We start from the raw sequence: 21,758 nt of genomic DNA on the forward strand, positions 1-21,758 counted from the left end.
TGGTTTTATTTTCATAAAATATACAAATATAGTACAAATTGTGAAATGCATCACCTTCAGGTCTGGATGAGTTCAGATTGCGAGTAGACATTTGTGATGGGCATGGTTGAGAGTCCCAAGGCTGAAGAGAGTACTGCTTTATCACATGGCCTGCCAGTGGGTCATTAAGGTGTTCAGACTAAAAGCACATCCAATCTTTGGCTTCTCAGGAGAGCACATAAAGCGATGGTTATATAAATGCCAATTGTAAATTGAAGCACTACTATGCATGTGCACAATGAGGGCTACAATGTGTAGGAGTCATATAATGGAAACTGGTAGGCATCCTATATTAAGAGCACTTGGTTTGAGGAATCACAAATTAAGGTTTAAAACACTATACAGTTGTTGAGTGTGCTAATGAGACTTTACTAACCAAAGGACCCCTTTTTAACAACCTTGGAATGAAAAAACACTGAGGATAAAACCAAGATTTTAAAGCTATGCCTTTCAATTGGCATGCAGTTCCTTAATGCCAGGACATACCTCAATGTGCTATATTAGAAGGATTGATTGTGAAATATTAGCAGTAAATAATAAAAGTGCCTTTGTGTTAAAAGCAGTATCTTACTGGGTGATATACATACAATAAAAAAGAGGTGGGATAGCCTAGCCATGAAAATATTTGCCATGCACATCATGGCAACATAATTCATGTTAGAATATGATAAGGTGTCAGAGCCAGGGAAACGATCTCACAAGAGTTCTTCATTTGACAGAGAAAGAATTAGAAGACAACAGAGTGGTGCTTTGCTGCTTTTACATTCCAATACGTTTCTTTAGAGGCATTTTGATACATCGCCAATTTCCAAGCTATTTGCTCAAAAGTAAATTCTAACTTGAGGAGTTCATGTATGTCTGACTAGCACCTAATTCATTTATTCATTGGCCGCCTAGGTATGGTGAGACGTTGAGCAGTCATTGAATGGGGTGGAAGTCCGCCAAATGTGCTTTTTCTGGAACTCAACGTGACTCGAGTGTATTCACCCAGGTTTGACAGCCTTGTACTCCATCTAGCACTGACCATCTGCCTGCTAATAACGTGGACCGTCCGTAAATTCATCCTCATGTCCTCATGTAGCTGATCTTCTCATGACACTCAATATATTGACGGCCCTGCAGGCAAACGCCGCCATATATAATGACACACGTAGTTAGTGTAACACGCGTTCCATCGTGCCTTAAAGTAACTACTTGTATCATTATTGAGCGTGAGCCTGCTGCCTCCTAAGTGAGAGTGGAGCTTGACTTGGGAGAGGCTGGGGGGGGACCCAGAAGCATTAAAGGCGGCACCCCGTCCCCTTAAAAAAATCTGCACACAGGGCCCAGACCAGGCCAAAAATAAGTCACCCGCCACTTGGATTTTTTTCCTGAACAAATGGGAAAACTGACATCCATGTGTGCGGGAAACAGCTCAGTCCGGCAATGGTGTGTGTTCTCTGATTTGAAATAGTAAGCAATCACAACCGTGCTTAAACGGAAGCCAAAGCTAGCACAAGGCCTTTCAGAAGTAAAAAAGGCCTGTTTTCAATGGAAAAATGTGATGTGTCCATGTTGCATTTTGGGCCATTTCCTGCCACAGGCACTAGGACTATTTGGTGTCATGTGAGTAGCGATGATGGGACTCTCTTGGTTTCTGATGGACTCGATGGGCTTGCATGCAAAAGAATAAAGACATGTAAGACCATGCTCTGTGTGTGGTGTATTGATTTAAGTGTACCCAGGCTGAGGAATATGCTACAACTGGCGACGAGGTAGGGGATATGTAACTCGAAGAACCTACAGTGCTCTCCCAGAAGGTTTGACGTGGTCCAGCAAACTGCTTGTGGGTGACACACATGCCTCAGTGGAAGTGAAGATCGACATTTGGCATATGTGAAGTCAAAGTGCACCTCCAGCCAGTGCCGAGCTCTCAAAGAAGACGAAAGCCTTACAAAGAAATTTGTGTATTGTTGGCCAGTAACCTGCTGGTAGGGCCATGACAGAGGTACCGCGCCACAACACAACACAGAGCTATAAGATATACTAGTCAGGATAATGAAGATACACACCTAGGATAACCCCTGCTCACCTCCTTGGTAGCTTGGCACAAGCAAGCAGGCTTATCGCAGAGGCAATGTGGAAAATACTTGTACTAACACACACAGTAATACAGTGAAAACACTACAAATTGGAAATCACACCAGTTGAGAAAAATAGGCAATATTTAGCTAAATCAAACAAGACCAAAACGACAAACATCCAACATACACAAGCCAAGATATTAATTTTGAAAAGAATAAGAGTCTTTACTCCATAGCAAACAATAGAAACGTTGTTGTTACACAAAGTACCTCGTTTGCATAAAAATAAAGCTGCACGGGCGAGCGTGCGTCGGAAAAGTCAGCGATGCGTGGATTCCTTACTCGCAAGTGAGGCCGTGCATCGTTTCTTCTCCCATCGGGTCGGTGATGTGTTGTTTTTCTCTTCCGCAAGAGAGCGATGCATCAATATCCGGTCAGTCACCTTGGATCTGCACAGGTTTGCATTGATTTTTGACACTCCACGATGATGTGCGAGAAGTCCGTGTGCGCGGTGTCGGAAAACTGCACTGCATGAGGTTTATGTCGTTATCAGTAGCTGTAAGGGTGTGTTGTGTCATTTCTCCAGCCGCAATGCTTCAGTCTCCCAACCGCGAAGCAGGTGGAGTGTCGATTTTAGCCGCAAAGCAGGTGGTGCATCTTTTTTCAGCCGCATTGCAGGTGGTGCTTCAAAATTTGCCCCGCACAGCGTCCTGTGCATGGATTTCAGTACTTGTTCTATCAGCTTCACCTTTCAAGGGCCCAGGGACTGGATGGCCACTATTTGGCAGGGCAGGAGTCTCAGCAGAGAATCCAGGTGCTGGCAGAGGAAGTCTTTGATGACTGAGACATAGAAACAGGAGGCAAGCTCAGTCCAAGCCCTTGAAGATTCTTCACAAGCAGGAATATACCACAAAGTTCAGTCTTTGTCCTCTCTCAGGCAGAAGAGGCAAATGCAGACCAACCCAACAAAGCACAGTCACAGGCAAAGGGCAGTACTCCTCCACCAGCTCTTCTCCTTGGCATTGGTTCCTCCTGGATCCAGAAGTAATCTAAATATCTGGGGTTTTGGGTGCACTACTTATATCCCTTTTTGCCTTTAACGTAGGCAAACTTCAAAGGAAAGTCTCTGCTGTTCACAAGATCCTGTTTTGCCCAGGCCTGGCTCCAGACTCATACCAGGGGGTTGGAGACTGCATTGAGTGAGGGCAGGCACAGCCTATTCAGGTGTAAGTGACCACTCCTCCCTCTACTCTAGCCCAGATGGCCCATCAGGATATGCAGGCTACATCCCAGCTCTCTTTGTGTCACTGTCTAGAGGGGATTCACAAACAACCCTACTGTCAGTCTGACCCAGACAGGGAATACACAAGCGGGCAGAGTGACAGAATTGTTTAACCAAGAAAATGCCCACTTTCTAAAAGTGGCATTTTCAAACTGACAATTTAAAAACAACTTTACCAAAAGATATATTTTTAATTGTGAGTTTAGAGACCCCAAATTCCAAATTTCTATCTGCTCCCAAAGGGAAAATACACTTAAAAGATATTTAAAGGCAGCCCCCATGTTAACCTATGAGAGAGATAGGCCTTGCAACAGTGACAACTGTATTTGGCAGTATTTCACTGTTAGGACATGTAAAACACATCAGTACATGTCCCACCTTTAACATACACTGCACCCTGCCCATGGGTCTACTTAGGGCCTACCTTAGGGGTGCCTTACATGTATAGAAAGGAAAGATTAGGGCCTAGCAACAAGGTACACTTGCCAGGTCGAATTGGTAGTTGAAAACTGCACACACAGACACTGCAGTGGCAGGTCTGAGCCATGTTTACAGGGCTACTCATGTGGGTGGCACAACCAGTGCTACAGATCCACTAGTAGCATTTGATTTACAGGCCCTGGGCACCTTAAATTCACTTTACTAGGGACTTACTAGTAAATCAAAATGTGCCAATCTGGGGAAAGCCAATTACATATACATTTTACACAGGGAGCACTTGCCTTGCACTTTAGCATTGGTCAGCAGTGATAAAGTGCCCAGAGTACCAAAAACAGAGTCCAGCACACAGTCAAAACATGGGAAGCAGAGGCAAAAAAAGGGGACACTACACCAAGGGTGCCAGGTCTAACAGAGATCAATAGTTTCAGTACATTGCACAAATGGTTATAATGCTGTTTCTTTCTTAACACCACTACTTCCATTTGATACTACCAAAAAACTAAATATTGCTGATAGATGGCCTGCCTGGATAGAGACTTTTCACAATTTGATTGATGCACTGGAAGCAACAAGTAACAAAAAGATGATCAAGTATCTTAATAACCTTGCAGGCGAAGAAGTAAAAGAACTAATAAAGAAAATGCTACATGCTGATGAAGTCAGATCAAAGAAGTGCTGAATATCAAATTCAATCCAATGCCGAATGCTGGCTATGAAAGCATATAGCTTCAGTCGAGAAATACAAAGAGCTGGTGAAACAATCAACACATTTGTTGAGAGACTTGATATGGTAGTCAAACACTGTAAGTTCAATGAATTAAAAGATGAAGAAGCCATACAAATTAGAGTATTAGATGGTTGCTTGTCAGATTCATTCAGATGCTGAGAGAAAAACTTAGGCCCTCATTATGACTTTGGTGGTCTTTTTGAATGACGTGGTCTTCTGCCCACCATATGATAAGTACTGCAGGATTCCCGCCACATTTTGGGCAAAAAAACAGCAGTAGTTGTGCTGGCGGGCGGAAGGGCATGCATGGGCAGGTCCACTACCGGCCAGAAGGTCTCCACCAGCCGTATTACGGCCTGGCGGGGCCCTGCTGACAGTAGAACTGCCCGTTCCCTGCCAGATGACCTCCTCTCCTGATAAGGTAAGTCAGCCGCCCGACAAGGGAGGGGGTTGGGATGGGGTTGGGAGGGTGGGGGGTGTCGTGTGTATGTGTGTGAGTGGGTGTATGCATGTGTGTATGGGTGTGTGTATGCATGTGGGTATGAGTGTGTGCATGGGTGTATGCATGCATGGTTGAATGCGTGTATGAATGTTGAAGTGAATGCATGTATGAATGTTGAAGTAAAGCGTGTATGAAAGCATGTGAGTAAATGCATGTATGTCAGTGTTGGGGAATGTATGCATGCATGCAGGGAGGGGAGAGATGGGCACTGTACCTGAAGGGGGGAGGTGGGCGCTGTACCTGAAGAGGCCTAAGGGGGGGTAATGTGCTTGCTGTGGGGGGGAGTCTGCCAGTGACAGGGAAGAAATTCCCTGTCACTGGTAGCCTTTCCGCCAGGGTTTTCGTGACGGTGCTACTACCGCGGAAACCCTGGTGGAAAGGTGGCTCATAAGACCGTCTTCATTGGACCGCCGGGTCAGAGATGCTCATCTCCGGCCCGGAGGGTCCAACCGCCCTGGTGGTCTCAACAGGGATGTGACGGGTTGGCAGAGGCCATCTTGCCACACTCATGATGTGGCGGTCTTCACCACCAGCTCGTCGGCAGTCAGACTGCTACCATGGCCCTGGCGGTCAGAAGACCGCCCGGGTCATAAGGAGGGCCTTAGTCTGGAGCAAGTGCTTATGGCTGCCTGTCGTTCTGCAAGTTAAGAACGCAAAGAACAACAAGCTGCTGACATGGAGGTGTCATAGTTGTACTCTTGCTCTGGGCAAAACTGCTGGTTTAGGGATGACAGTACTTTTGTTTTTAGGCTAATAGTCCATTCCTCCAACAAGTCGCAACTGTCGGCCCAACCCTCCCGGCTCACAAGCAGTACCTAACCAAAAATCCAAACGGTAAAAGGTGATTTATGGCAGCCTTACGCATGGACTCTAGAGTGCGACATCTTAAGGGAGTCATGGTTAAATGGAGATTACCCTTTTCTCACATGAGCAACAAGTCTCAGTCATACACAGGCAATGAAGGAGATGCAGTAAAGATTTCAATAGGTTTTATTAACAAGACTGGCTGCAATGATTAAGATAATGAACAATCCAAGAAACAGAATTGTGAAAATGAGAGTCATGAACACAAAGACCCCCACCATCTTGCAACAACATGAGATGTGAAATAGGCCCCAATACCCTAGCATGATGAACCTAATCTCTAACCTAAAGAGAGCCAGGTGTGTTAAACCTAATCTGCCAGTACCATGTCCATGAAAAGAGCACCCCAACCCTCCGTACCTTGGAATGAGGTCTTTAGTTCAGACTCTGTGGGGACACGAAGGCTGGGTCTGCATCAAGGCGACATATAGCATAGATAGCGTTGATGGCATCTGGTAGGAATCCCTCTGATTACCTTGTGTGCATGAGATGTATTTATACAGATCTTGTAGGACCCCTGATGCAGGTATTTTACCAAACAAAAGATAATAAGACATGCTTGGGGCGGCAATTATATAAACAATACCCTCCAAAAGTACATTATGCTCCTGTCAGTGGGAAAGAACATGATGTCAATACCTATGTATATCACTTGTCTTTGACGCTGATAGTGATGCTTTCACAGAGTAGCACTGAGAATGTAAAATCAAAACATCTTGCTAACTATAAACATTGCAGCCATCTTGGAAGAAATAATTAAATGAATGTGCTAAAACATAGCAGGCTAAGTAGGTTAAAAGTCACTAGGTGAGGAGGGCACAGGTCTGCAAGCCAGAAGGCTAAGCTATCTCCTGATTCCTAATAAAACCAAATAGGATCTACTACACCTTCCCCATTGCTGGAATAAGTATGACGCCATAATGATGATGCCAGAGAAGGTGAACGAACCCAAGCTAAAATCATATTAAAATACAACTACAATCTAATTAAAAACTTGTTAAAAATAGCTAAAACATATGATGAGACAAAATGTTGACCGTGACAAGCACAGCAGGGCAAAGTTAAAAGCAATGTTGGCAAACTTTGAAACTTTAGAATAAGCAAATGGTCAAATTAATTTAACAGTAGTCATGATCTTGAAGAATGTCTTCAAAGCCATCAAAAGAAAGGGCATCCTGGAAGGAAACCACATCGGCAGATGTTAGATCGATGACAAGATTGGCAGACGGACCCACAGAGCAGTAGTGTGCAGCAGCCTCAGGCACTGGATCATCCATGAGGATAGCACTATATATAGTGCCTAAAGGAGCCAGATAGTCCACCAAGGGCAGCTCGTAAGTGGAAACAAATCAGCCTCAGTCGCACGGGGCACGACTCATCGGGAACATCATCAATTCTTGGTCCACAGGAGGCACTGGAGGAACAGCAAGGCACACCAAAGGTAGATGTTCCAAGATGCACCGGGTGGAATGAAAGATTGGTTGCACACACCATAAGACTGGTCGGAATGACAATGACCAATCATGCTCCAATTTTTCATAGCAATGGAGCACCAAAGAACTGTACCATGCAATCATGGCACAGCTGGGCTGGTGGTATAGCTCCATCACTTCGTTTAGAAGAGAAGGCACAACCACTGCCTCTCAGAAACAGCAGCAGCAGTTTCCTGCCGATCAATGCTGAAGTCACAGGAAAGCCGCCAAACACACTTGAAAAGAGTGAATGAATGGCTGAAGGAATGACTCCGAAGACAGCCTGGAAGATGGACAAGAATCCAGACCGACAACCTTAAAGAAGTGCACAATCCCTGTAGTACTCGAAGCATTGATTATTCTGGATACCAGCTCTCCAAAGTGCTTGGGGAAGTTGATGTTTAATAGGGATTGTATCTCGGCTGATGATCTTGCTATCTGGACAATATACGTTTCTGTAGCCGATGTCAATTGCAATGTGTTTCTGGAATAGTAGCGCCTTTAGTCTGCTCAGCCTGTCATAATTTACATTAGTAGTTTCAATGTGAGACCACATTTCTGCTACTCTTATCTCTTGTTTGTGGGGGGGAATAAAACGTGTCCACAACACGTTACAATCTTAGAGACTGAAAATGCGTAGGCAATTCCTGGTCTTATACTGCAACAGCTCTGTCGTTCAGGACTACATAACTTCCATTGGAAAGTATATGAAATGCTGGACGAATCAAAGGGATGGGAGTAGCCTTCAGAAAACAGGCCAAGTTTGTGACCCCCGCATTGCAAAGGCCATGAAGGGACACCTGTTTGCAAATCAGTGAATGACTAACAGTAATCTCATATTCGCTTCTGCTGAGAAAGACCTCTGTTTCACGTTCAGACATTTATATTCAAAGGGCAACTCCCACTCTTCTTTAATATAGCTATCGCCTAGTCGCTCGTATCTGCCCACAGCAAGATGTTTCAAGCATTTCAAAAAAGGAAAGAAAGGTGGAAATGGGAAGATTTATAATGCCATGTACGAGTCATACTGTCGATGGACTTTCTGCAATTGTGAAAGGCAACTTTTCTATATAAAGCATGGTGAAACTCACTTCCCTTTTAGCTAATATCTGTTGTTCCCTGGATAAATTAAAAGCAGCAAACAGCTTACTACTGTTAATGTATTTCCATGGAATGCAGCCATTTTTCAGAATCTGTAGTGTCCAACCTAACTGCATAATGGAACGCAGTTGACTTTGTCCATGATGTAAAAAGGATATGAAATTCTGAATGATGTCTATGGCAGATGGCACTATGCTATTAACGGAGTATATCCTGTTCGACAGAGTGTTCATGCCATTATCAACAACAGCTGAAGCCTTTTCCAAATTTTCCTTATCTATCTGCCTTAAACGTGCAGCTGCTTCCAGTTGAGAAAGCTCCCAGATCTCATTGTATATGGCATAGATGAATTTTTTACAGCATGGCTTTCTGGGACCTAACAAAAACTCTTGTAAGTCTATGGCCCTCATAACAACCCTGGCGGTCGGTGATAAAGGGGCGGTAATACCACCAACAGGCCGGCGATAATTACCGCCAAATTATGACCATGGCGTAAACAGCTCAAACAGACAGCCACTTTAACACACCGACCGCCAGGGCGGAATCAACAGGCACCACAGCGGTAACCGCGTACAGCCAGGCTGAAGACAATGTTCCATCTACCATATTATGAGTGGCCTATCCTCTATCTTTTCTGCGGCAGTACCAACAACATCAAAAGCCTGGCGGAAACGCTGCACAGAAGGGAAACAACTCACCTGTGGAGACTCGGAGAACAACCACGCCACCATGGAACCCGAGCTGCATGTCTTCCCCATGCTCTTCTACGTGCTGCTCCACTACGAACACCAAAGACAGCAAAAACGACCACGGTGAGTACAGCCGCCTAGCACACAGGGGAGGGGGGAGGAAAAAGAGAGTGACACACACACACAATGCACACACCCCCACCCCACCCCCACCTCCAACACCATACACACAAGCAGATGCAGTAACATAACATATTTAGCCTGGTGGTGGGAAGGTCCAGCCCATCCCCTGCAGCCTCAGATGGCTGCACCACCATGGTTGGTAGTGTGGGCTCCGACTGAGTCCCAGCACCAGTCCCCTTGTCCTCACTGCCTGCTGGTGCAGGCCACTTTCTCTTCCTGCCAGCCGCTGGGGGTGGCTCCTTGCCTTTCTTTCCTGCAGCACTTGGGGATGGCTCCTTGCCCTTCAGCTCCTTGCCCTTCTTTCCTGCAGCACTTGGGGATTGCTCCTTACCCTTCTTTCCTGCAGCACTTGGGCCAGGCACCCTTTCTGGCTGGCTGGCCGGCTGGTGGCCGGGATCCTTTCCCACCTTGAGTTGCTGGGGACACTACTGTGCCCGTGGACTGGGTGGCTGAGGTGCTTGCCTGGGTCTTGACCTCCCTGGCCTGACGTAAAGGACGGGGGGTAGGGTAGGGAAGAGGTCAACCATGGAGAGTAAAAGCTTCTTAGGGACATTTGGGCAGGAAGAGGGAGATGGTTTTGGAGTGGAGGAAGAGGGAGTGGTTGTAGGAGGTGTCAGTCTGCAGTGATTGGGTGCAGGTGCGTGGGCTGGATGCTGCTGTGAGGTGGGTGGCTGTTGGGTGTCTGAGTGCTTGTGTTTGTGTACTTTGGGAGGAGGGGCACAGACACAGTGGGAGAGGACACAGGGAACGTGAGCATGGATGTGGAAGTGGTGACTTCCAGTGAGGGGTGTGTACTGATAGGTGTGCTGGTGATGGGGTAGTGGATGAGGATGTAGTGCATGCAGGTGAGAGTGGAGACGCAACTGGTTAGGAGGTGGAGGAGGAGGAGGAGGGGGCCACAGTGGAGGCAGTGGATGTTGGTATGTCTGCATCTGGATGGCGTTTGTGTGAGTGCCTGTGGGATGAAGCGTGGTGATTTTGTTTGCCATGTCCTCTCTTGTGTTTTGTCCTGTGTGCATGCTCGTCTACCTGTGTGCTTGGGATAGGTTGGGGTTGAGGGGAATGAGATTGGTTAGAGGAAGTTGGAGGGGGGAGGGTGGAAACAGGGACAATGGCTGCCATCAGAGAGGAGGCCAGAGCCTGGATTAATCTCTGTTGGTCCACCAAGCCAGTGTGAATGCACTCCAGAAATGCATTGGACTGTTGCTTTTGGGCTGCCAGGCCCTGGATGGCATCCACAATGGTTGACTGCCCAACAGAGATGGATCGCAGGAGGTCAATAGCCTCCTCACTCAGGGCAGCAGGGCTCACTGGGGCAGGGCTTAAGGTGCCTGGGGCGAAGGAGATGCCCACCCTCCTGGGTGAGTGGGCACGGGAAACTCGCTGAGGGGCTGCTGGGATGGCGGTTTTGGTATGGGGGCGGCGGCTGTACCTATAGCTGGGATGGGCACAGAGGTGTCCGCCACCACCAGGGAGCTTCCATCGGAGGAGGTATCCGTGTCTGAACTGTCCCCTCCTGTCTCCGCCGTGGTGCTCCCTTCGCCCTCCGTCCCACTGGTGCCCTCACCGTCGGTGGATTCAGCCTCCTGGGTCCTGTGGGATGTAGCTCCCTCCTTCGCCAGTGCCTCTGCTCCTCCACCAGATGGTGCTAATGCACATAAGGAAAGGGTGATAAAACAAAAAGGGGGGGGAGAGACAAAGGATACACTTGGTCAATGGCAGCACCAACACCACAGTTGGCGTACACAACACACTCACACACAGGGAACAGCCCTACGCACTAGGCAATGCACTACCAGTTACAATGCTAGTCATCAGCCCATGGATAGGGACACATACCGCCAATAGCAGCATACCTGAGACCCACAGACCTCTGCCCAGTAGTGGATGCCTACGTGCTTGGTTGGAGGACTTTCACATCAGAACCCTGTCCAACATGGGGATGACTCTGCAATGTCAGGCCTGGCCTAGGGGCACCCACAAGGCCCACATCCCCCACCCTGATACCACCCCACCAGGCGTAAGTTGTAATGAAGGGCACGCTACTCACCCCCTTGTTGCTGCTGTGATGAACCCAAGCGCCCATCTAGCTCTGAATAGGCCATCGCCAGTATGCGGGCCATCAGGGGGGTCAGGGTTCGACGGGCACCCCTTCCTCATTGGGAGGCCATCCCCAGCTGGGCCTCCGCCGTCTCCCGTGGCCAGCGTCTCAGGTCCTCCCACCGTTTGCGACAGTGGGTGCTCCGCCTGCCGTAGACCCCCAGGGTCCGCACGTCCTTGCCGATGGCACCCCATATACCCTTCTTTTGATGGGTCCTGACCTGAAGAGAAATACACACAGGGAAAGGTATTAGTCTGACCGTTACACTCATGGCCCACCATGCCCCTTCCCATCCCCTTACGCACAGACATGGCCCAGTATACATGCTGCACGCTGCTCAGGGCCCATCCAACAACCACCCCCTACATGAGGCCTTCACACATAGCACCCCATGCATTCATGCCCCATGCATTGTACTCACAGTATACTCACCTGTTGGTCTGGAGGCCCATACAGCAGTCGGTACTGGGGTAGGACCCCATCCACCAGTCGCTCTAACTCCACCGAGGTGAAGGCAGGGGCCCTTTCCCCGGTCACATGAGCCATGGTTGGTTCCAGACACAGGTCATAGCAGTACATGCAGTGTAGGTCCTCTCCTGTTGAAGGTCAGTTAGCAAGTGAGGAATCAGATAGAAAATGCCAGTCACGTCCGCGACGGTGCATACCGTCACCGCCGGCATACATCACCATTGGCCACAAGAGTTGCACAGCGGTTCTCGACCGCCTCCCGCAACAGCGCACAACATCAGTGGAATTACCTCATTTCCACCTGTCCCTCCATACTGGACAGGCAGACACCATTTCAGGGGGGGTTGGCCATGGAACCTAACTGCATCACACTACACAAATTCACATTTTGGACACATGCCACCACTATATTGTAGAAATCACAATATGCATCGAACTGTAGTGGTTACATTGTACAGGTAATGACCAGCTACTCACTCTTTTGGCCCATAGATTGCAACCGCTGCGGATGAATAGGAGATGAAGACATCCCCCCGTGAACAGACCCCTGGTGGACTTGGCAACAATGGAGGACAGGCACCTTATCCTCACTTATAGATTGGACAGGGCCACAGTCACAGAGCTGTGTGCCAATTGGAGCCTGACCTAATATCTGCTATCCGTCACCCCACCGGGATCCCCCCTCTTGTGCAAGTCCTATCTGTGCTCCATTTTTTGGCAACTGGTTCTTTCCAAATGACAGTGAGCTTGGTAGCAGGAATGTCTCAGCGAATGTTCTCAATAGTGCTGACCAGAGTGTTGCCCGCCCTGATTAAACACATGTGCAGCTACATCGTTTTCCCCCAGGTGGAGGATTTGGCCACAGTGAAGGCTAACTTCTATGCAATGGGACATATCCCCAACATCATAGGTGAAATTGATGGGACACATATTGCATTTGTCCCCCCCCACGGCAAAATGAACAGGTCTTCAGAAACAGTAAAAGTTATCACTCGATGAATGTGCAGATGGTGTGTTTGGCAGACCAGTACATCGCCCATGTCAATGCTAAGTATCCTGGGTTGGTGCATGATGCTTTTATCCTGAGGAATAGCAGCATTCCAAATGTGATGGCCCAACTCCAGAGGCACAGGGCGTGGCTAATAGGTGAGCCCTGGTTCCCACCCAGTGGATGTTGGTGTATGGGTATATCAAATCAAATAAAATCATAAACATTTATAAAGCGCACTACTCACTCGTAAGGGTCTCAAGGCCCTAGGGGGATGGGGTTACTGCTGCTCGAAGAGCCAGGTCTTGAGTTGCCTCCGGAATGCGAGGTGGTCCTGGGTGGTCCTGAGGTTGGTGGGGAGGGAATTCCATGTCTTGGCCGCCAGGTAGTAGAAGGATTTCCCACCTGCCGTGGTGCGGCGGATGCGAGGGACGGCAGCGAGAGCGAGGTTGGCAGAGCGAAGTTGACGGGTGGGAGTGTAGAAACTGAGGCGACGGTTGAGGTATTCGGGTCCCTTGTTGTAGAGGGCTTTGTGTGCGTGGTTGAGGAGTCGGAAGGTGATCCTTTTGTTGACGGGAAGCCAGTGCAGGTGTCTCAGGTGGGCGGAGATGTGGCTGTTGCGGGGTATGTCGAGGACGAGGTGGGCGGAGGCGTTTTGAATTCGCTGCAGACGTTTCTGGAGTTTAGCTGTGGTTCCTGCGTATAGGGTGTTGCTGTAGTCCAGGCGACTTGTGACGAGGGCGTGGGTCACGGTCTTTCTGGTGTCGGCGGGGATCCAACGGAAGATCTTTCGGAGCATGCAGAGGGTGAGGAAGCAGGAGGATGATACGGCGTTGACTTGTTTGGTCATGGTGAGAAGTGGGTCCAGGATGAATCCGAGGTTTCGTGCGTGGTCTGAGGGGGTTGGTGCGGTGCCAAGGGCCGTGGGCCGCCAGGAGTCGTCCCAGGCGGACGGGGTGCTTCCGAGGATGAGGACTTCCGTTTTGTCTGAGTTCAGTTTCAGACGGCTGAGTTTCATCCATTCTGCGACATCTTTCATTCCATCTTAAAGGTTGGTCTTGGCGCTGGTGGGGTCCTTGGTGAGGGAAAGTATCAGCTGAGTGTCGTCGGCGTAGGAGGTGATGTTGATGTTGTGTTTGCGTACGATGTCGGCGAGGGGGCTCATGTAGATATTGAAGAGAGTCGGGCTGAGCGAGGAGCCTTGTGGGACGCCGCCGATGATCTCGGTGGGGTCTGAGCGGAAAGGTGGAGGTAGACTCTTTGGGAGCGGTTGGAGAGGAAGGAGGTGATCCAGTCCAGGGCCTGTCCTTGGATCCCGGTGGAGCGAAGGCGGGATATTAGGGTTCGGTGGCAGACGGTGTCGAAGGCAGCCGAGAGGTCGAGGAGGATGAGGGTGACTGTTTCTCTGTTGTCCATCAGAGTTCTGATGTCGTCTGTGACTGAGATGAGGGGGGTTTCTGTGCTGTGATTGGCTCGGAATCCGGACTGAGAGGTGTCGAGTAGGTTGTTGTCTTCAAGGCAGATGGTAAGTTGCTTGTTGACGGTCTTCTCTATGACTTTGGCAGGGAAGCGGAGGAGTGAGATGGGGCGGAAGTTCTTCAGGTCGCTGGGGTCCCCCGTAGGTTTCTTCAGTAGGGCGTTGACTTCTGCATGTTTCCAGCTCTCGGGGAAGGTGGCAGAAGCAAACGAGCTGTTGATGATGGTCTGGAGATGCAGGTGATGATGTTGTCGGCTTTGTTGAAGATGAAGTGTGGGCAGGGGTCCGAGGGGGCGCCGGAGTGGATGGAGTTCATGGTGGCTTTGGTCTCTTCCGTGTTGATGTGAGTCCAGGCGTTGAGGGTGATGGCTGGGGTTGTAGGTTCTGTGGTGGTTGGATGGGTCTGGTGTCCGAAGCTGTTGTGTAGGTCGGTGATCTTACGATGGAAGAAGGTGGCGAGGAAGTTGCAGAGGTCTTGTGAGGGCATGATGGCGTTGGCGTTAGGGTTGGAGAGCTCTTTGACAATGTTGAAGAGTTCTTTGCTGTTGTGAGTGTTCTTGTCCATTCTGTCTTTGAAGGAATTTCTTTTGGTGGCGCGGATCAGTTGGTGGTGTTTGCGGGTAGCGTTCTTGAGGGCGGCCATGTTATCTGTGGTGTGGTCCTTGCGCAAGGCTTTCTCGAGGGTGCAGCAGGTTTTTTTTAGATTCCTTGAGGGTGTCTGTAAACCAGAGAGGTTTTTTTGGTGTTGGTCTGTCTTGGGAGGCGTCTGAGGGGAGCGAGGTTGTCTGCGCAGTTGGTGATCCAATGCGTGAGGCTGAGGGCTGCATCGTTGGGGTCGGTGGAGAAGGTGGGCTGGTTGTCGCTGAGAGTGGAGAGAAGCTGTTCCGCTGGGATTTTGTTCCAATGTCGGCGTGGGATGGATTGTGTGCGGAGGTGGCGAGTCTCGAGTCAGAAGGTGAAGTGGACACATCTGTGGTCGGTCCAGTGTATTACGGAGGAGTGGCTGAAGAATACGTGGTTGCGGGCGGAAAAGATGGGGTCGAGCGTTTGTCTGGCGATATGGGTGGGGGTGTTCACCAGTTGCTTGAGACCGAGGTTGTCGAGTTTGTCGAGCAGGGCGGTGGTGTTAGGGTCGTTGTTCTGTTCCAGGTGGAAGTTGAGGTCACCGAGGAGGATGTAGTCCGGCGAGGCAAGGGCGTGCGGGGAGATGAAGTCAGTGATAGAGTCGCTGAAGAGGGCGCGTGGTCCAGGGGGTCTGTAGATGAGAGTTCCTCTGAGCGTGGTCCTGGGGTCGGTGTGGATCTGGAAGTGCAGGTGTTCGGCGGCGAGGGGGGTGTCTTCGGTGTAGGTGGTGACTTTGATGGAGTCCTTGAAGACGATGGCGATTCCTTCCCCGACTTGGTTGGTGTGGTCTCTCCTGGAGATCTTGTAGCCGTCGGGGATGGCTATGGCGATGTCAGGGGCCGAAGAGGCGTTCATCCAGGTCTCAGTGATGAAGGCAACGCCCGGTGCGCTGGAGTCCAGGAGGTCCCAAAGTTCAATGGCGTGCTTGTGGACGGAGCGTGCGTTGATCAGGATGCATTTGAGGTGGTTGTTGGAGCGTGGGCTGTCGTCCGGGGTGGTTTCGTGGTGGAAGGTGAGTTTGCAGGTGTGGCAAGCGAAGGGTCCGTGGGTACGTTTCGGGTTGGCTTGGAAGCAGGTGCTGGAGCGCCCCGGGTTGAGGGCGTGGAGGGTGTTGGGGTCGTAGCGGTGCTGCGGGGTTTCGGAGTGCTGGGGGCCAGGGGTCGTGGCACTGGGCGCAGTCCCGGCGTGGACGGGCACAGACGGGCTTGTCTTTGGCGTGCCTTCGGCGCGCCAGCGGCGCGCCCGCTGCGCGCAGTTGCGCAGCGGCCGCCATAAGAGGGAGGAGAGGGGGAGGAGGGGTCAGCTGGGGGTGGGGGGTGGGTGGGGGGCGACGAATCGAAGCAGGGGGGGCGGGCCGAGCAGGAGGTGGCGCCGGGAAAGCGGAGGGTGGGGGGGTCAGGTAGAGGGGAGGGGAGAGAAGATAGGGGAGGGGGTTTAAAGGTGGAGGGGAGTAAGGAAGAAAGATAGGGGAGGGGGGTTACAGAGGTGGAGGGGAGTAAGGAAGAACAGAGAGAAGAGTCAAGAATAGAAGAACAGAAGAACAGAAGAGAGAAGAGTCAAGAACAGAAGAGAGAAGATCCAAGAAGAAGGGTAAAAAAGAAGAGGAGAGAAGAGTCAAGAACAGAAGAACAGAAGAGAGAAGAGTCAAGAACAGAAGAGAGAAGAGCCAAGAGGAAGGGTAAAGAAGAAGAGGAGAGAAGAGTCAAGGAAGAGGAGTCAGGCAGCAGAGGAGAGACCTGAGAAGCAGAGGGGAAAGAAAGAACACGCAGGACGGGGTGCATGGAAGAAAGAAGAACACAGATGAAGAACACAGATGAAGAAAGAAGAAAGAACACGCAGGTCGGGATGCAGAGGACAGAGAAGAACACAGATGAAGAACACAGAGAAGAACACAGAAGAAGACCAAAGATGGAGAAAGAAGCAGGAAGAGAACGCGGTGAGGAAGAGGAGCGGGGCCGAAGAAGAGCAGAACACGCAGCAAGAGGGCTGCAGAAGAGGAGCAGAGAGCGAAGGGAAGAGGGACAGCAGAGGTGCGGAGAGAGGTTGGAGGAGAGAGCGGAAGACAAAAGACAGAGGTACAGGAGAAGAGAGGTGAGTAGCGCGGGGCTGGGCGAGGGGCTGGGCGGGGGGAGTACTTACTGTTTTTAGCAGGTCTTGCTGGGAGGTGTCAGGAGCCTGGGCTGGTGGAGCTGCAGCGGCAGGGGGAGCGACCTACCCTCGGGTCAAGGTATATTGTGGGCCATAAGGATTAATGTGTGGCTAACAGTTGTCCCTTGAAATTTTCAGGGACTCTGGTTACCCCAACCTATCATGGCTACTGACCCCTGTGAGGAATCACAGGACAAGGGCAGAGGAACGTTACAATGAGGCACATGGGCGAACAAGAAGGATAATACAAAGGACATTCAGCCTCCTGAAGGCCAGGTTTCGTTGCCTCCATCTAACTGGTGGATCTCTGTGCTACTCACCCAAGAAGGTCTGCCAGATCATTGCGGCATGCTGTATGTTGCACAACCCTGCCTTGCACCGCCATGTGCCTTTTCTGCAGCAGGAGGAGGCTGGAGATGGCCGTGTGGCAGCAGTGGACCCTGTGGACAGTGAAGATGAGGAGGTAGAGGATGACGATAACAATAGTGCAGTAATTCGTCAATACTTCCAATGACACCCATGTAAGACAGTATTATCTCACATTTCATTTACATTTTGATGTGTGACATTGTCACTGGCAGGCTGTGAATTCCTACTTCTATGCCCATTCACTGTAGCCTTTGGCATCTCTTTCTGCAAATGTTGGTGGCCCACTATTGCTCCCGGTGAGTTCAGTGCAGCCAACTACAGGTCTTTCCTTTGTAAACATTACTGTACATTTTAATTGCAATGTTTTAACCTTGCTATAAGAATACATTTTTAAATCATTTGACATACACCATACCTGTAATTTTTCAAAGTGTGTTTATTGCAGTGCTCTGAAGAAGAGCGGGTAGTGCAATGGGCTGGGGTGATGACGGAGGAAAGTCCAGTTTAGAGTCCAGTCTATTTGTAGAACAAGTGCAGTGTCCATGAGGGCATAGGAAGGGGAGCAATGGCAGTTCAAGGTGGACACGGTGACAGAGTGGGCCACAAGGGTGACAATCAGGAGAGTCTTATTTCCTGGTGGGGGTCTTGGCAATAGTCTCTGGCTTCTGCCTGGATCTCAGGGAACGTTTGCGGGGTGGTACTCCTTCTGCAGGGGGAGGGGTGCTGGTGGCCTGTTGGTCCTGTGGCGGTGCCTCCTGTCCACTAGCGGCAGCAGAGGTGGAGGGCTGTTCAGCATTCTGGCTAGTGTCAGGGGCCCGCTGTTGTGCCACTGCCTCCCTCCTACTGTTGGCCATGTCTGCCAACACCCCTGCAATGGAGACCAGGTTGGTGTTACTGGCCTTTAAGTCCTCCCTGATCCCCAGATACTGTTCCTCCTGCAGCCACATGTTCTCCTGCATCTTATCCAGAATCTGGCCCAGCGTATCCTGGGAATGTTGGTATGCTCCCAGGATAGCAGTGAGTGTCTCCTGGAGGGTCAGTTCCCTGGGCCTGTCCTCCCCCCGGATGCACAGCAGACTTCCCAGCTTCCCCGTTGTCCTGTGCCTCTGTCCCCTGAACTGTGTGCGCACTGCCACTGACCCCAGGTCCCTGATCGTCCTGTGTTTGTGGTTTGGCCTGTGGTCCCTTTAGTGGTGGACACACTGCTGATTGACGTAACCTGGGGACAGAGGTATGGGTACGATGGGTGGGTGCTGTGATGGTGTTTCCAGAGAGGGAGGCTCTGTGGTGGTGTGAGAGTGTGTCTGGGTAACCAACTGTCCGGAGGTCCCTGATGGGCCAGGTTGGTCATCCAGATCCAGGTGACCTGAGCTGCTGTCATCACACTGGGCCTCTTCTGTGGGGGGACTGGATGTTGCTGGCACCTCTTCTCCAGTGACATTGGGTGGGGTACCTGTGGGGATGTAAATGCAGTGTTATTGTTTCTGTGTGTCACCTATTGTGCATGGGTGGGTTGCCCTCTATGGTTGTAATTCCCCTGGCAGCTTTGCCTTGTGTGAGTTGCTCTTTTGTGAGCTTGGTGATTCTCTCTAGTGTGCATGCTGTGGTGATAGGTGCCCATGCAGTTCTGTGAGTGGTGTCCATGCATTGGTGGTGCATGCTGGGCTTGGCATTGGGATGGGTGGGTTGTGATGGTGGGGTGTGTGGGAGGTGGTCGAGTGATGGGAGTGAGGGTGAGGGTGGGGGTATGTGATGGCATGCAGGTAGGGGGGTGATAGTTTTGAGAGTTGACTCACCAGAGTCCAGTCCTCCTGCTACTCCTGCCAGACCCTCAGGATGCATGACTGCCAAGACTTGCTCCTCCCATGTTGTTAGTTGTGGGGGAGGAGGTGGGGGTCCACCGCCAGTCCTCTATACTGCGAGCTGGTGTCTTGCTGCAATGGAACGCACCTTCCCTCGTGGGTCGATATACCTCTTCCTGATGTCGTCCCTTGTTCTGGGGTGCTGTCCCACGGTGTTGATCCTGTCCACGATCCTCCACCATAGCTCCATCTTCCTAGCAATGGATATCTGCTGCACCTGTGATCCAAATGGCTGTGGCTCTACCCGGATGATTTCCTCCACCATGACCCTTAGCTCCTCCTCTGAGAAACTGGGGTGAAGATGTGGTGCCATGGGTGTAGTGTGAGTGGTGTGGGTGAGGGTGTGTAGGGTGATGTGTTGAGGTGTGTGATGTAAGGTGCGTGGGTGGTGTAGAGGTGATGGTGGTGCGTGTCTCTCGTCTTGTCTGTGGTTGTGGTGTCTATCTCGTGGCAATTGTTTGAAATGGTAAAGGGTTGTGGGTAACGTCTGTGTGTGTTTTATAGTGGTGTGGGTGTGGTGTGTGTATGTGTGTCAGGTGTGTGTTTTGTTTGAATTGTCCAATGTGGTGTTGTGTTTGAGTGTGTGTATGTTGAGCGCGGCGGTGTGTGCCACCAATGGTTTACCGCTGTTGAATGTCCACCGTGGTGATTCATGTGTCAAAATGTTGTGGGCATAGTTCTGTTGGCGTAACAGTGTGGGTTTTGCTACGGCCAGTTTATCACTGACCTTTGGTGTGGCGGATTTGTATATGTGGCTGAATAGTGAAGGATTGCTGTGTGCCATAATGTGGTTATCCACCGCCGCCACGGTATGTTGCCGTTTGTGTTGAGTTAGCATAGAAGACAGCTGCATCTTGGACAGGTGTTGTCGAAGTGTTAACAGGAATCAGCAAAAGCTCATTTTATGCCCTCCCAATGCTTGAGGAGGCATTTGTAGCATCGGTGTACATGCTGTTGTAGTCAGAAGTGTTTCTGTTTCTTGTTTGAAGAGGTATGTCATGTTGTGTAGTGAGAGGGGACCGGAACCTACCTAAGGGACCTCTGGGTCTACTGTGCAGGATCGGCCACATGATGTAGTTTTATGTTGTCAATGGAGACGAATCTCTTTACTTTGGAACCAGGCAGCGGTGGTATGATGGCAGTTCTTGGCCCTTGTATTTCCAGGACTTGGACCGGTGCTCTGTAGAATGGGCCGAATTCCTTCCTAACAGCAATCTTCTCTCAAACCAGATCCCTGACTTTAGGAATCCAGCCAGTAGAAGTTGTTAGCAAATCCTTTGTTCCTAAGGTGGCAGCACTGGTCGATGAAGTAGCATCACAAAATTGCTAAAGCTCCTGTAAGACAGTGAGACGTTCATTTATGTCAAAGGGTGTATCTGCTGCCACTAAACCAAGGCGATCTAGATCTGGGACATAAATAGGTATTCCAAAGAAGACCGCATAAGGAGTGTGTCCTCCCAAGGACCTTCTTGATAGATTATTCAGTGCTCTCTGTACCCCATATAGGTGATGAAGCCAACTGCGGCCAGAACCTAATACTCTAGCTGTTAAGGACTGCTTTAGATTTTGATTCCTCCTCTCCACAACTGAATTTCCCTCTGGATGGTAGGGTGAGGAGTAATGAAGTTCAACACCCACCGTCCTCATAGTGTCCCTGAATGCCTTAAAGGCATGGGCCTAGTCCGAACGGAATGCTGCAACCGCATATGTACCGATAAAAATCAGCAAGTCTTTTATAACAGTTTGAACGTCAGCCAACCGCTGTAGCTATACCCACAGGAATCTAGAACAAGAATCTTCAGTGACTAATGTGTATTTGTATGCACCATTTGGTTGAAGGGGACCGCATTGGTCCAGGTACACACATTGTAGTGGCCTATTGGACACTAAAGACACCAAGATGGATGTCTGAGGGGGTGTTTGATGTTTGAGCCCTTTATCTGCAAGCAAATGTCGCAGCAAAGAACATATTGCTTGGTCTGTTTGTATAGACCCAGCCACCAGAAGCGTATCTAAAATAATGTTATTGTGGCCACAACACCAGCATGTGCAGAGGCGACACCCTCATGCGCTGCTTTGATTAGATCTAATCTCTGGTCTAAATTGGGGATCACTCGATCTCCCACGCCAAGAAGTGTTGCATAGGCAACATTCTGTGCACTGATGTGGTATGAATATTTAGAAGGATATGCTTTTGGGAGAGGCTTGCCTTCAGCCGAAGCTTTCACGGCAACCAAAATTTCATTATCCAATCTTGTCTGGGAACGAGTCACTGCAGCAGCAGAAGCCTTAGCTACTGAGGATTTGGCTGCTTCATCAGCTAAAGTATTGCCAATAACATGTACTCCTACACATTGG

This window comes from Pleurodeles waltl, chromosome 8 (genome assembly GCF_031143425.1).
Source record: "Pleurodeles waltl isolate 20211129_DDA chromosome 8, aPleWal1.hap1.20221129, whole genome shotgun sequence".
NCBI lineage: Eukaryota > Metazoa > Chordata > Amphibia > Caudata > Salamandridae > Pleurodeles > Pleurodeles waltl.